This window comes from Macrotis lagotis, chromosome 4, assembly GCF_037893015.1.
Source record: "Macrotis lagotis isolate mMagLag1 chromosome 4, bilby.v1.9.chrom.fasta, whole genome shotgun sequence".
Taxonomy (NCBI): Eukaryota; Metazoa; Chordata; class Mammalia; order Peramelemorphia; family Peramelidae; genus Macrotis; species Macrotis lagotis.
In genome coordinates this window covers 136,998,435-137,011,746 of record NC_133661.1, presented here as the reverse complement: position 1 = coordinate 137,011,746, position 13,312 = coordinate 136,998,435, and positions in this window count along the sequence as shown.

Sequence of the window (13,312 nt, the reverse complement as noted above, 5' to 3'; positions counted from 1 at the left end):
TAAACTTGATAAACACAAAAAAGATGAATGTAACCAAAAAATAAAAAATAATACTTATAAATTGAATACAGATGAAGCATTTGTATTCTAATGGTGAGGGGGCATAGGGATGATTTAACATTCCCTAAGTACTATGATGTAAGTTGAGGGCATAGGGAAGTTAAAAATGGGGGAGGAATTTGGGGATCAAGTTGGTAGAGTATGAAAAAGCAGTGAAGCTGAGTTCTCTTCACAGCTCTTCCAAATAGATCTATAAAATGTCAGATTTAATTCTGGTGTAAAAATCCAGAAAAGAGTCACAATATGACTTTTATACAGCTTACTTTTTCATAGGCCAGGTTGGCATGAGGAGACCTCCAAACATTGGGGATAGGATCAGAGCAGCAATATATGGCACGAGAGACATCTTAGTGACCAGGGAGAGGCTACCCATTAGTATGAAAGATTACAGACTTAGACTGGCATTCCCAGTCATTATACCAGGACACTGAGATGGAGGCACCAGAAATTTTATTTCCCAATTCTGGATTGCAGATCCAGGAGAATGAGGAGACCAAAACAGCAATCTTGTTTTTTTCCAGATATGCAAACTCTGGAAAACATACCAAGTTCAAAACAGTATCTCAATTCCAGTACCTAGACCAGGTTGTAGGAATAACCAAAGCCATTTTGAACCTGCTGAGCTTTCCAGTTGGTTATAGGTACAGACTAGTAGAATACAGTGCTTTCAGACACAGACCCAAACCCATGTCAGAAATTTGCTGAAGGGTGGCTAGGTGCCATAGTGGATAGAGCACCGGCCCTAGAGTCAGGAGTGCCTGAGTTCAAATCTGGCCTCAGACACTAAAAAAATTACCTAGTTGTGTGGCCTTGGGCAAGCCACTTAACTCCATTGCCTTGTAAATTTTTCTTTTAAAGAGCCCTGAGATAATGAAAAGTGACTTTTATTAAAAAGAGAAAGAAAAAGGCAGGTTAAAAAATGAAATGAAGAAAGGGTCACAATTCAAATTACATAACCTTTGGGTATTAGTAAAAGTTTTTTTAAAATGGTAAAATGTGGAGGGATGAATGGGCATCTATGAAGGTCACTTTGGATTGAGGTAAAATAAGAACTGGAAGATTGTGTATAACAACATTAGGAAAATGAACAGTTTTGAATGACTTAAGAACTATGCCTAATTCAATGAACAATCATTATTTTAGAGGATCAATGGTATATAATGTTACCCTTATGATGAATAATGAATTTGATATTCCAAGTGAGATAATCATTTCAAGGCATCTTTAATGTCTCCAAGTAATTTTGCCAAGTATATCTGTTGCAGGAATTATGTTTTTTCCTTTTCCCCCAGTTTATTTTTATAAGGGAAGAGGAGGAGAGGGAGAGAGGGAGAGAGAGAGAGAGAGAGAGAGAGAGAGAGAGAGAGAGAGAGAGAGAGAGAGAGAGAGAGAGAGATTTTTGCTAGTAATTTTTTTTAAAAATCAAGAAAATTAGATATCTTTCAGAATTCCCTATTTCTATCAAAGGTATTACCATTCTCTCAAGATCCTGCTTTCATAACCTAAGACCTAGCCTAAACTCCTCAGTCTCCTTTATACTACTTATCCAATCAGTTGCCTAATCTTGCTATTAACACTTTCCAAATATCTCTTACATCTGGCCCCTTCTCTCCACTCACATTGCTCTCATACCTTAGTTCAAGCCTTCATCACCTCTCAGCTAGATTATTGTGACATCCTCCATCATCTTCCCCCACTCCAGTTCAACCTAAAATAGTTGCAAAAACAATTTTCTTCAAATCATATCTGACCATGTGACTCCCAAATCCATGAACTCCAATGGTTTCCTGTTGCCTCTAATATAAGATATACATTGTGTAATTTAACTTTTAAGTCCTTCACTATATGGCCACAACCTACCATTTTAGTCTTTCTAGCTTCACTGAACATGACTCTCCCTCCCACATTTTGTGATCTAGCCAAACAGTTCTTCTCTATGGTCTTCACACATGACTCTCCGTTTCCTATGCTCGTTCCTTTGCAATGGATTTCCCCCCTTCCTGGAATGTACTGCTACTTTTTCTACCTCAAAAAATCTGTCTTCCTATAAGATTAAAGACAGTACTGGGTTTTGCTTCAATCATTTCCTGGCATCCTTCCTTCAAAACTACTTTATACATAAATAATTTGTATATATTAATATTTTCATATATATTATATATATATATACTTATTATCTCTCCTATTAGAATGCAAATTCAATACAGGCAGAAATTGTTTCCTTCTTTGAATTTTTATTCCTGGTGCCTAATAGAGTGCCAAGTAACTATAGGGGATTAATTAATGTTTATTGAATATTTTTTCAGAAATTATCATTTTCTGAAGCAGGAGGTTTTTCACCTTTCTATTCCATTAATCACTTCAGTATCTGAAAATAATTTATGGAGCACCTAACATCATTTGCTTCTTGATACAAGGTAGACTCACAGCATACTTTTAAAAAGAATAATGCTTCAGCATTTTATTGAATATTTTTTATTTTAAAAGTTTAAGAATAAAAGATTGCTCCTGTAATAAAAATTAAAGCCAATATATCTTAATAACTAGCATTTGTGGAGCACTTTAACATTTGCAAAATATCTCATTTCATCCTTACAATAACCCTAATGTTTTTTTACCCCCTTTTATGCATTAGGAAACTGAGGCAGCAAAATTTGAGTTACTTTTCCAGGGTCACACAGCTAAGTGTCTAAGGCTGAATTTGAGCTCATCTTCCTGACTTCAGAGCTATGTTCTATTCCTGTGTCACCGATATGCCTTGTGAATAGAAAGCTGGCCTTGAGAGAAGGACTCAAGTTTAAATTTTATCTCTGACATACAATGGCTATGGGATTCCCAGTAAGTAACTTAACCATATGATAGCCCAAGAAATTCCTTCTGACTAAAACTTTCAAAAAAGTTAAAGGTCAATATTTTTTAAAATATAACGTTTCCTTACATAAGTCCCCTAGACAAATAAAAACACAAATTAATACTAAATGAATATATGTGTGTGTATAAACATATAAATATATATACCACATAGATACATATATTTGAGCAGTTAGGTGGTACAATGGATAGTACAGGAACAGGAAAACTTGTCTTCCTGAGTTTAAATCCCATTTCAAACACTTACTAACTGTGTGACCCTAGGCAAGTCACTTACCTCTTTTGTCTCAGTTTCCTTATCTATAAAATAACTGTAGAAGGAAACAGAGAAGAAAACTACTCCAATATTTTGGTCTAGTAAATCCAAAAGGAATCATAAAGAGTCATATATACAAAAATACCTAAACAACAAATATAAATATATTCAACACAGAATGTACAAACACATCTATATTACATATATGCATATTTATATTTTGTCTGGATCTATGGTTTTATCAGTTTTAGCAATTATTGCAAAGAAGCTCCTTTTATCAAAATATATTAGCAAATGTTGGACAACTCAAAGTCTCTAGAGAGCATTGTAGATAGAGTTGACCTTATTGTCAGAAAGTTCTGGGTTCAAGTCATACCTCTAACACTTAATATCTTTGTGACCCTAGGGAGTCATTTAAGCTATTGATGCTTCAGGCAACTCTCTTGAAATCATAAATTGCCAAGAAGGTAATGCTACAATAGCAATAATAAAAAAAAACTTAACACTAATAATGAAAAACAACAAACATTTAAACAATTTTTTTTTAGTTTTTAAGTACTTTATCTATGGATACCAAAAATAATCAATATAGACATCCAGGTTTTTTCTCTCCCTCTAAAATTTAGGGCAATTAGTTCCATGGGTTCACATTGTACTTTTCTTCTGCTATTTAAGGAGCTTAGCTGTACTGTTTTATGGGAATTAAAAAAGGCTGAAGCCCCTGGATTAAAGGAGAAATATTTTCTTGCTCTTATCACTGAGCTGAGACTGGCCTTTTGGCTCTGTCATATACCATGAAAGATCCCCACTAGTCATTTCATTTCCTTTATATCCATACCTTTTATAGCACACATTTGCTCATGATATAACAAATAAAAGTTTTTCTTTATTTGGAAGAAAAACCATTCATCAAAGCACAAACAGCAAATAAAGAGGACTTAAGAGAGCAAGAAATTCCAAAAGGCAGATAATGTCAGGCAGCTATGAGGTATGGAGGAGAGGGTAGGCACAATAAGGTCCAAGTTTTGTTTGAGCAGATCATTCTCAGAGTAGATCAGATGAGAAAGGCAGGATGCCAGCTGTGGTGGAAAACTGGCACAATGGATGAGTTCCGGGCTTGAGTCAGAAAGGCCTGAATTCAAATCAGGACTTGGACACTTACTATGTATGTATGATCCTGGGGCAAGTCACTTAACATCTTACTGCCTCAGTTTCCTGAACTTTTAACAGCATCTACCTCAAAGGGTTTTTGTAAGGATTGATGAGATAATATTTGCAAGTGCTTAGTATATAGTACCGACCCATAGTGTGCTCCTAATAAATACAAGTTTTCTTCCTTCTTCCCACTTCCAGTTCTTCATGGTTATAGCCAATTTATCCTCCCCCTTTTTATGTGTATCTATAAAATGCCACCCTTCTCCAAAGAGAGCTTCCATACTTCCAGGATCTTTCTCTTGTGAGGATCTAAAGGCCCTTCAACCCCAAATTTTGTGAAATAACCACATTTACCAGTACCCTATGTAACCAATATGTAATTGCCTCAAAAAAAAAGTCCTAATGCAATTTAATCCAATAAAGCTTAAAGTTTGGGGGGAGCAACCTTGTATGATCCTTTGAGATAGATGCTCTTAATATTCCAACTTTACTGATGAAGAAACTGATGCTTAGTGAGAGGTTAGTGATTTGTCTGGAATCACAGAGCTTCTGAAGTGAGATTTGAACTTCTCACTCCAACTCCAACACTCCAGCACTATGCTAAGTAACTCAATACACTAAAAAAAATCTCATAAAAATCAAAAACAAATAAATAACACTGCAACTTTGTGTCTGTTTATGTATATTCATGCCTGCATGCACAATGCAATGGAAAAAGTAGGAGATTTAAAAATTAAAGCTATGTTAGAAGTCTGAATGTCATTAATAGTAACAAGAGGGAAAACAAGTGCCTTGGCATTTCTGTGCATCAGTTTCCTCATCTATAAGAGATTTTTGACTAAATATTATGTAAGGTTCATTAAAGTTCAAAATCTGTTTATTAAATTATTTCATGATAAAATGTGACCTTCTTTGAAAAATTTATGAGGTAGATGCCCTTAAAAAAACAGGAGGAAGTGGGGGAGAAGGTTAATGGCCCTTCCTCCCCCCCAAAAAGGAACAATATTTTAAATTAATTTTATAAAGGTTTGTTTTCAAAATATATAGTAAATTCACATAATCTTTTTAAAAGTCTTACTCTACTATCCTACCTAACATAGAATAAATGACTTAGATAGTAACAACATAACTAGTGAGAGATATATACTTATTTTCTGTTACTGAAAGGATGGTTAATAAAGGCTTAAAAGCCTTTTTAGTTTTATAAAATTAATTCAGTGTTTAATTATATGAGATTAAAAATTCACCACACATTACACCGTAATTGGCATAGATGGGGCCAAAGGTTATAACCCCTGTATAAGATCACCTTTTGTGCTTTTACAATATGTAATAACAGTGCCATTTTAAATTATAAACGCAGATAACATTTAACAAGTTTCTTTCCTGTTTTAATTTTAGCCGAGTCATCTTCGATCGGGAACTCATTGGTGTTCTGAGGTCATAATTCTGAACAATAAATTGAACTGAGACAGAAGACTATAAAACCCACTCTCTGGACTTTGCTGGATTACAGTAAAAGCATTATCTGAACAAAAGTGGCTGGCTGTATGCTTAAATGTAATTAATTTAGGGCAGTTCTATAGCTTGCTGGATAAAAGACCATTTCTGACTCAGAGGACTCATCACTTTAGGGAATACCAAGTCAGAGGAAAGGTTTTCTAGAGGAGAAGCATTCTCAAAGACTCCTGGAAAAAATTTAGGTTCCATTGGAAGAATTTTTTATTGATCCTCCTGACTATCTCTAGAATTACCAGGGATCATCTTTCTGGGCTACAGATTATGTCACAACCTGGAAGTTATAAGCATTTGATCTGCAATGCTTTGAATCCCAATTGTATTGGAAAGGATAGAATCAAATTGTATAAATAAGTACTTAACTTTACCCATGAACCAACATTACTTCTGTAGATTATGTGAGTCTATGATTCTTTTTTTTCTTTAGTTTTTTTTTTGCAAGGCAAATGGGGTTAAGTGGCTTGCCCAAGGCCACACAGCTAGGTAATTATTGAGTGTCTGAGACAGGATTTGAACCCAGGTACTCCTGACTCCATGGCCGGTGCTTTATCCACTACGCCACCTAGCCGCCCCGAGTCTATGATTCTTGATAAAAATTCATAGCAAAGTCTTTCGGAACTATGAAGAATATTATATTTAGATCTTAAGTATAGTATTCTAGCAGAAATTCATGAATATGCAATTTGGTTCTGGATATGGAACCAGAGGAGTTGGATTTGATTCTGGCTTTTCTACTTACTAACTTTGTAACATCTGGTTAGGAGCTTCAGTTCTCTCAGTATGTTTCCTCCTCATTAAAGTGAGAATATTGGACTAACTCACCCTTCAGATTCAATTCTATGATCTTGTGAAAGGAAGTCCACATAAGCTCTGAGGTAACTCTTTCCCCCTAATTCCCATACCCACTATATAGTTGGATTGGGAAAACCTGATTACATATCATCTCAAGATTCTAGGGGTAGATTATCTCATGCTATTGGCTTAAGTGTCTATCAATATGCTTCTCTTGAAGACTATAAATTGGCAATCATTTAGTCATATTTAAGTAGTCTTTGGAAAGGGGCATTTACTAAGGTAGCATAATAAGAACTGTTAGAAAATATTATTCTGATTTTATTACACTCTACCCAAGTACACAGAGCACATGTGACAAAGAGGTTAACAAATAGCTACTATTCACTCCCATTTGTGAAATTTTCAAGAAGCTGTCTTTATACATTCTGTAAGGTTTGTTTTCTGGGCTTCATGTAGAGTTATAAAGCTAGAGAGACTTTGTTTCCCCAAAAAGACAATGCTATCAGTTAATACCAGGAAGTCATATTCTTTGAAGCTCGACCTCCGCTATTTAAAATCGAAAGAGGAAGAAGACATTGGCAATACTGAAGTAGTAACCTCTTTTTCCTAGAACTTTACCTTTACTTTAGTTTTCTCAAATTAAGAACTTTGCCTCATATTTTCCTGGAAAAAACAAAGAAGTCATGCTTCTCCCCTTCACAACACATACCACTCACTAGCTCCTCCACCATTGCTTTCTCAACACAAATATTTGATCCTTTTCCTTGCCAAGGTAAACTCTACCTTCATATGTGATCCTATTCCATCCCATCTCCATTAGCTAATGACTCCTTTCATCCCATCCTCTCAGTAATTTTCAGTCATCTATGAGTTCACTTCTCCAAAGACTATAAACATGCTTATTACTCTGATATCCTTAAAATTCCTCACTTAATCCTTTTGATCTTCTACTGTGTCACTATTTTACCTGCTTTTTGTAACAAAACTCCTTCAGAAGACAGTTGTCTAGATATTTCCATGCCCTTTCCTTTCATTCTCTTGTCTCTCTACAATACTGTTTCTTTTTTCATCCTCCAACAAAAATCATTCTCTGCAAAGTTACCAGCAATCTCTTAATTGTCAGATCCATTGGCAATTTCTCACAACTTGACATTTCTGCATCCTTTGACACCACTGATAAATATTATCTTCTTTCAAGATTTTTGGAACTATTTTCTTTTGATTCTCCTTTGTATCTCCTACTTCTCCATGCTCCTACTTTGACCCCATTGCTAGATCTTCATTCATGTCACTCCTATTGAATATGACCCATGAGCCATAGGACTCTATTTCCATCTTTCCTCTTTTTCTTTTTTTTTCCATTCATGTAGTGACCTCATCATTGATTCAAATATTATCACTTTACTGTTGATTCTCAAATCCACTTATTAAACCCTAATTTTTCTGATGACCTCCAGTTTTGTATTTCCAACAACATACTAAATACTTTGAATTCATTATCTTTTCAGTCCTTCCAGTCTCATGACTTATGTGCCATTCTTAACTTTATTGCCTCTTAACTCTCTACAACCCCATCTCTAATTTGTTACCAAGGTATGTCAATTTAGCCTTTGTAGCATCTCTCTGATATACCCATTTTCTTCTCTTATACTCCCAGCACCTTGGCCTAAGCCAGCATCTCCTCCAACTTGAACTATTTCAGTAGCCTGCAGTTTATTCTGCCTCCCGTAAATCTCTCCTCAATCCTTTCCATCCTCCTTTCAACCAATAAAGCTAGTTTCCTTAAGTGCATATTCTATCATGTTATGCTCCTACTCAGTAAAGTCCAGTAACTTCACATCACCTCCGGCATCAAATAAAAAATCCTCTGCTATTCAAATTATCTCACAAATTAGTTTTCACTATGTTTTCAGTCTTCTTATGTTTCTAACCCACAATGTATTCTGCAATCCAATGATAATAACTTTCTTAGTGTTATTAAATATAGATATTGAATCTCCTACTTCTGGACATTTTCACAGACTGTCTCCCATGTCTGGGAGGGTCTCTTTCCTCATCATCTGATGAATTTCCTGGCTTCCTTAAAATGGCAGCTTAAATTCTATCTTCTATGGAAAGCCCTTAACAATTCATCTTAATTTGGGTGACTTACCTCTGTGGATTTATTTCTATTTATCTAGTATATAACTAATATGAATTTAGTTATTTGCATGTTTTCCCCCATTAGATTGTTAGCTGCTTGAAGACAGATGCTGTGTTTTACTTTTGTATCCTCACTACTTATCATAGTACCTAGCACTCAGTAGGTTTTTTGAAATTTTATTTATTTAAGGCAATGGGGTTAAGTGATTTGCCCAAGGTCACACAGCTAGGCAATTATTAAATGTCTGAGGTCGGATGAACTCAGATACTCTTGACTCTGGTTGCCCCTGACTCTGGTGCTCTATCCTCTGCACCACCTAGCTGCCACTCAGTAGATTTTTAATAAATATTCATAGACTTCTGAATGAATAAAATCTTCTTTTGTACCTAATTTAATGCTTTTTTAATAAAGAACCTAGAGTGCATAATAAAATTTCCCTTAGAAGTCTTATCTGACAGCAGTTCTCTCTAAAACATAACATTCAAAGACTTTTCACTTTTAGTGTTAACACTTATGATTGAGCCCCAAAAGGTTTCACCTGGCTAAGGCATCAAACCAATAGGTTTCATAAAAACTGTTCCATAAAATATATATATATATATATATATATATATATATATATATATATATATATATATTTGATTGAGTTCCAAAATTCATAGGTCATTATTTGGAACCCACAATGTACTTTTCCATAGAAATGATCTTTACACTAGTATATTATTCAGAAAACCAAAATAAACCTCTTTAATCCGTGTGTCTGAAATATATTTACACATAAAAAGGGAAGGGTAAGCGCATACCCATATCTTTCTTTTAGTAAATATGTTATATCTCACCGATGTTTTTAATAGCTGTTATAATTCTTTTTGATAATATATACCTCTACAGTGCAATGGGAGTTCAGCTAAAATCTGCCTATCAACAATTCCATTTTGAATGAGTTTTCTATGACCAAGGCAGCATTGAACTTATACCCAAAACTCAAACACCATCTCCCTTCCCCAACCCAAGTCCAACTAAATTTCAAAGAAGGTCTCTTTGCCCCCTTAAAGAGAAACCAGCTGAGCCTACAAAAAACAGGTACCTCTTTTACTCCACCAAACTCAGAAGCTTAAGGATTTTCTAATTCTCTATCATGAGACTTATTTTTTATGCTCTACATGCCTTCTTTTACTGTTCTAGTTTTCTTCTGTTTTATAAATTACTAATTGTATGAATCACTATTACCCAAGTCTATATAACCTACTTTAATCTGTGGAAATCTAATCATGAATTTCCAACTGCCTACTGGACACTTGCATTTGAATTAGTTACTCTCTCAAACTCATTATATTAAAAATGGATCTTCTAATTTTTCTTCTTAAATATGTATTCCCCTTGTTCCACTATTTCTACTAATGACACCATTATCCTTTTAATCACCCTTGCTTATAACCCTGGACTGAAATATAAATATGAATTTTGTCATCCCCCTCCCCTAGAAAGGAATTGATACTTCTTATTCTATCAACCAAAAAATGTCCTAAAATACAATATTAAAAATACTATGAAGAAGACTAGAGGAAATAACTTCAAACTTAGACAAATTCTTCAGTAACCTCAAGAACCTAAGAATCAGCAATGGAGGAATGATTAGGATATTTAACAAATATCTGAATCAGTCAATAAGAATTTATCAAGTACTTATGTCCATAATCCCCAGGGATATAGATTCAACATAGGGAGACAAAATATATAAATTGGATACAGTGAGAGAAGGGGTGGTGATTGTTTTCCAGTAAGGTAACAGAAAGCTGGTTTCAGAGCCAGGAGGCCCCTGAGTTTAAGTCCTACTTCTGACAAATATAGTAACATAGGCTAAGTCTTGTAATCTCTCAGTGCTTTCAGCAAATCTCTGAATTCATAAGTTATAGAGAAGAAAATCTCCACTGAAAGAGGAAGTTCCTCCTGAGAGCTCCTTATACCAATGAAAATCCCAGGCCTCTTTTCAAAAAATAAAATAAAACAAAAATATAACATTATAAGGTATGGTAGTCTATAAAATAATGTCAATTGAATGTTTAGTCTTAAAAAATAAATATATTAATATATTATATATAATATAATATATGAATATATTAGAACTTAAATTCCCAAATCAAAGTAGTCAATTTGAGAGCCAATTGACTTATTTTTGAAAATGTCATCTTCTAAATATTCTGAATATTCTAAATATCCTTATCTAATATCTAAATATCCTTAAATATCCTTAAAATTTCCCTGTTTTATTTTAGAATTGGCAAATTCTGGTTTCTGAATGAAAAAAAGCTAAGAGAACTGATGACTATAAAGATTGAAAGTTTGGAAAGTTAGAGATATTCTGAAAAAAAAATCTCAGAATAACCAAAATATTAAAGGATTTCTAAACTACAGTAATATTGGAAGGTGAATTAACTATAATTAAAAAATAAAGTGTCAGGAATATAATTTAAAGCAAGATAGTCTAAGGATTAAGTGCCCCTCTGGGGAAAAAAAATCATGAGATAGAAAGAAAACAGTGCATTTCAAGAAATTATAAATGAGGGGGTGGCTAGGTGCCATAGTGGATAGAGCACCGACCCTGGAGTCAGTAGTACCTGAGTTCAAATCCAGACTCAGACACTTGATAATTACCTACCTGTGTGGCCTTGGGCAAGCCACTTAACCCCATTGCCTTGCAAAAATCTGAAAAAAAAGAAATTATAAATGAAAATTACAACCAAGCAATTAAATCACGAGGTACAAGGGAACTAAGTAGAATAAACAGAATATCATAGTTAAGTACTCAACTAGAAATATAGCTGTCATATTCTAGAGGTAAAAGTTCAAAGAGAAAATAAAAATTGAATTCATAGCAAAAAACTTCACTTAAAAGGCTACAATTTTGTAAAATCTTTTACTACCTATGGCAAGATATAGAAAAACCTCAAGATCTTTTAGATGGCTATTCAAAAGGACTAAGCTAGTCATCTACGTAGGAAAAAATACAAATTGTAACCCTTTCATGTACTCTCCGGATGACGATGTATGCTTGGAAGAACAGTCAACTGTTACTCTATAAACAGATATATTTCATTTCCTGATACACTGAACTGTTTTCATTATTGGATAGGAACAAAGGAAAGTCAATTGCTGTTGGGCAACTACATGATACTTTTCCTGATCCCAAAACCAAGTTTTTTTAAAAAAAAGTTAACTTCCCAGTGATTTCCTATAACAGAAAGTAAATGAGCACAATCTCTGAAGAATCCAAAATGCAAGTGACCCAAAGGACAATGACAAGAATCCATTACCAATGAACACAAGAAGTGTCTAAACTGTGAGTAGAAAAGAAAATGGAATAGTTCTGTAGAGATATTGAGGATAAAAGGTTCATAACCAAATTATTTGTGTATCCATGAAATATTAGAGCACCTAAAAAACAACCCCATATGAACAAAATATTTTAGGGATTCATTTGCAGGAAAATTAAAATTTGAAAAAATTCTTCTTTTTTGAATATATATATTTTTATTTTTGCAAGAGAATGAGGTTAAATGACTTGTCTAAGGTCACACAGTTAAATAAGTATTTAGTGCCAGAGGCTGAATTTGAATTTAGGTCCTCCTGACTCCAGGGTCAGTGCTCTATTCACTGTGCCACCTAGCTACCCCCAAAATCATTATTCTACATTCCCATAAATACAAAAATATTTCTAACTGCAAAAAATTCTAAATGAAGTAGATTACCATGAATTTGGACAAGGCTTAAGGAACTACCATGTGTAAATATAATGGAATGTTAACATATAATAAGAAATGTTGAATGTGCAGATTTAAGAGGAAGGGTTATCGTTTGTCTTTAGGACCCCATAGATTAGCATAGTTCCTAGCACAGAGAAGGTACTGAATAAAGCTTACTGAATGACTACAGAAAAGTATAGAAAGACATAAGAACAAAGAAAAGGAAAGTAAGCAAAACCAGATAAACAACATCAATGATATGAATATGATAATGTAAAAAAGGAATAAAGAAATGAATGGTGTGTAATTATAATGACCTTAAGCCTTAACAAGAGACATAAATGTATATCCCTCCATTTTTATAGAGGTGGTAAACTATATAGTTAGAATATGGAAAATACTGTCAGATTTATCTAATATGTCAGTTAATTTTCCTGAACTGTATTTTTTTTCTTTCTTATTATGTGCTTCTATGGAAGAGTCATAGGAGGGATTTATATGAAATGAAGGTAATATAAAACCTAAATACAGCAATAAAATATAACGCATCTTCCCAGCATAGTATTGTTTTGCTTACAAGTGAATCACCAATGGAAATGATGATCCTCAGGGTTAAAGTTCTCTAGAATGAGTTGAATAGGAACAATAAAGGCTTTCATACCTATTATAATACCTATGACTGTAAAGGTGTCTGTCTCCTGGTAGTCTTCAGAATATGTGAATAGATCACTTGAATATACAGGATTTGTAATTTTGTAATATATATATATA